The sequence below is a fragment of the Glandiceps talaboti genome, chromosome 15 (assembly GCF_964340395.1).
Source record: "Glandiceps talaboti chromosome 15, keGlaTala1.1, whole genome shotgun sequence".
Classification (NCBI taxonomy): domain Eukaryota; kingdom Metazoa; phylum Hemichordata; class Enteropneusta; family Spengelidae; genus Glandiceps; species Glandiceps talaboti.
This window is the reverse complement of record NC_135563.1, coordinates 22,766,577-22,770,794: the sequence shown is the minus strand read 5'-3', so window position 1 is coordinate 22,770,794 and position 4,218 is coordinate 22,766,577. Positions and strand designations below refer to the sequence as shown.

General features: G+C 36.3%; 1 pseudogene; it reads right to left on the bottom strand.

Annotated features, from left to right (window-relative positions):
* Positions 1-1,992: 1,992 nt before the first annotated feature.
* Positions 1,993-3,090, bottom strand: LOC144446356 (histamine H2 receptor pseudogene; annotated as a pseudogene).
* Between the last annotated feature and the right edge of the window lie 1,128 nt (positions 3,091-4,218).

Below are 4,218 nucleotides of genomic sequence, written 5' to 3'. Positions count from 1 at the left end.
ATATATGTTGCTTGCTGTTATCAAAATCAATGAGATCGATGCACCACGGTAGAAGTATATTAAGTGAAAGATAGAAGAAACGCTGGAATATAATGAATATAATAATAAAATATTTTTACATACGACTATGATACACACTCTGGATCTCATATTTTTCGACGTCTTTGTATACAAATCTCCATTATTTTCACTTGACTTGTTTTAAAGTCACACGTGACGGTGGAATATTTACATGTATAATAGAAGCAAGTTAACGTGACACAGAGCGTTGTCTGGCTGGACAGAAATCTTGCTGGCATTGTTAGTTTACCGTCTGACATTGTGACAAGGCAAAATTCTCAGGACATGACAAAATGTTACCAACATAGCTACATATTGTGTGTAAGCTAGTATTGTCGAGGCAGACAGTCGCCAAGTACAATAAAATATGTTGATACACTATATATTATTTGGTGGCGATCTGTTACATTGTATCGTTTGTCTCGACAAACATCGTATCAGTATTGCTACTGTTCATCGTCTGTTTGGACAACAATCTTATTAATTTGCTAGATTTTCTTGGCATGAGCTACCATTATCTTAAGGACAGACTGAGTAATGACAATAGACGATGTTCTGTTTAAGTATTACTTGCTTCTATTGTACCTGCTGATCTAAAACATTTCAACATACCAAATTTATTCATGACAAGGCAAAGCATGGGTAACATAAATATAAACCTTTGTCTTTTGTCACATGACTTTCACGAGTTGTAGAACGTACCATACGCAACCTGCGTATTTTATCACCACTCTAATTGGGTTTTGTCATGTCTTTTGTATTACATTTTACAATACCATTGTAGCTACGGCGTCTTGGATTTCCTTACGACGACCACATTGGAAATAAGCGTTTAGAAATACTGTTCTGTGTTATCCTTTTATTCTTTGTATCTTAATGTGCATTTGTATAAATTAATAGCAAATCAAACCAACATAAATTTGATATATTTTATATAGCTGGTTTTTTTTTAAATTTCGAAAAATTCCCTTACACAAATCATGTTGAATTTCCAATGGTACATTTTATCATTGCAATCGTCTCAGTTATCGGTCAGGTATAAGACGTTCAATACGTTCAAAGTAATTACTCTAGATCTCTCCATAACTTATATATTAGTAATTTAAACAGACACCTTGACATTCAAAGTAGTATTTTAAAGGGACCGTATGAATGAGATGCGAGTAATTGGTTTGAATATTTAATTGATAAAACAACTGCATAATATTATTCGATTTGGAATGACATAGATCGAATTCGTCTTTGTAACCCATTGAATGCGACAGACTCGACTGTTAAGAAATGTGTAAAACAATTCCAAAACAAGTACATGAAGTTGGTGGAAAACACAGTAGGTAGGAAAACTATTTACTTGTATTTACACATTTTAACATAAATAATCAAATTATGTGTGTATGCTATATAAAGGAATACAACTGATGCATGTAAAGAGTGGATGTGACGTAGTAATTATCTCATCCTGACATAAAATAACTGTTTCTGTATAATTATTCAATTACAAACACGGACTTGGTCTATGTTGTGTCACATTTTTTTTCAAGTATAATAAAGTTGTTATATCAGTCCAAATAAATACCCATTTCTCATTTATATATCATTCTTGTGTATGTCTTTAAAGTTGTCTTATGGTTCATATTCATAAAGTTGAACTCGGCATGGTTATAGATGATCAATAGCCCAGCTGTTTCTTCTTGCAGTGTCCGAAGTACACACGATGTTCATGACTAAAAGTCCGAAGTACTGGTCACATCATTCTAACAGTATACGGCTGCAACGTTTAGAATAACTAATATTCTTACTTTGTGTGTATTGTAACCACAAGGTCCGTGACGTAGTGTTCAAAGTAGTTACACACATCAGCCGGAATTATGTCTGAGGAACTGTACTTCCATGATGTTGCACTCGCAAAAGATATTGGGTCAGTATACGTGTTCATGTTTCTTGGTTAACATCCACTGTAGCCACTGTTTTTTCTACAGGTGGGGATATTCTTGAAGGCTCGTGTAACGCATCATCCCGCCACTTATTTTGAATCTGACAGCGTCCACATAACAGTATTTTTTGAAACGCTGCCCGAAACTCCCTATTAAAGAATGCGTATATGATAGGATTAAGAGTACTGTTGAGATAACCCATCCATACCATCGTATCATAGCCTGGCCCAGAAACTTCAAAGTGACAAAGGTCTTTCAGGGTCCAGTACACTATATATGGTCCCCAGCAAACTAGAAAACATCCCATGATGATACTGAGCGTCTTCGCTGCTTTCCTTTCTCGTTTCATCTGAGATGGATTGTTGTAGTTTGCCGCCACGGCGAGGTCTATGGCTTCGATTCGACGCGCTTGTACAGTAGCTGTTTTAAAAAGCCAAATGTATACAGCACACATACCAATAAGGGGGACCCAGAACGCAAGAAATCCTACAATTACTGAGTAATACACGTTTGTTTCAAAGCCACAAATACTAGGTTCGTCAATATTTTGAATAGTGTAATCTATAGTGTTCCATCCGGCCATGATCGGTAAAACCGACATAAGGATTGAAGCAAGCCATACAACAGCAATAGCGATTACAGCTTTTTCTGTAGATAAACGAACGTGGTATATAAATGGTGAACTTATGGCGATGTACCTGTCAACTGCTATGACGAAGAGATTTAACACAGACGCTGTACAAACGCATACATCTATAGAAACCCATAGATTACACCAGGTAGCACCGTATAACCATGCCTGTGGATGTGCGATGTACGCAGCGGAGAACGGCAAGACGATGGCCCCCACAAGAAAATCCGCCACCGCTAAACTTGCAATGAAGTAGTTGGTGACGGTGTGTAATCGACGGAATATGGCAATACTGAAGATTACCAGAAGATTTCCAACTATCGTTGAGACAATGATGATTGCAAGAGCTATGAGACTTACAATTTTGGCAGCATCGTTCGGAGATTCGATAGTACCATCACCGTCAACAGAGTCATTTATAGTTGCTGAGAACGTGAGAGTTGGTTTCATGCTTGTCACTTCCATTTTCTAATTAGCCACTCGTGTCTTTACACGACTTTCTCATTCTGAACTTGACATTTACTACTTTGAATCCGTGACATAGCTCCCGCAAAATCATTATGCTGTCCATTAGTCATTCAAGACACTTCAAAATAGCAATGTCGATGATATGACAGTCTACGCTTTAAAGCTATATAAGAAATACACACGATAAAATGTTGTCTTCGTTATGGATTTAATACTCGATATAACTGATGTCCAACGTTGATCAATCTCCGTGTGAGTACTTCTCTACAGAAAAATCGACCCTGGACCACTAGTAATACTTCAACATTCCTATTTGAACTGCATAATTTGAAGACAAATAGAAGGCCGTAACTCGATCACGTTGAAAACGTTCTCAAATCTTCCTTGATCACAGCAGATTTCACGCCGAAGTAAGTTCCGTATTGAGTTTCACTCGGCATATAAAGGTACAGTACGGACTCCGAAGACTTGGTACCGGGTAATCATTCAGAGACGAGCTCTACGACGTCTTTTCACCTCGATGTGCGGTATTCATTACCTAGCAACAAAATAAAACGTGATTGATTGTAGAAGGTTAACACGTGACCCAATGATATATTGAAATCCACCCATACCTTGATGGACGTATGAGCAATGTTTAGCAATTCAAAACACCTTATGAAATATGTAAAACTTGAGCACCATGGTTACCGCGCAACATCAATAAAAATATTAAAGTTAAATTCGTGATATATAGCCGTGTAGGATGGGTATGTACTTTAAAGTTAACGAACAATTAACATACAATGGGAATTAAATGTACATGTTAACAAACACGTTTTCGAAGAAACAAGATCATGTCAAGATTATTTCGCAACTTGTAGCAGGAGAATCACCTCGAAACAAACGTGTCAAGCATTTAAAATTGCTATTTGTGAAAAATAATTTTACCTATCTATCTATCTATCTATCTATCTATCTATCTATCTATCTATCTATCTATCTATCTATCTATCTATCTATCTATCTATCTATCTATCTATCTATCTATCTATCGTTCTATATATCGTTCTATATCTCGTTCTATCGTTCTATCTATCGTTCTATCTATCTATCTATCTATCTATCTATCTATCTATCTATCTA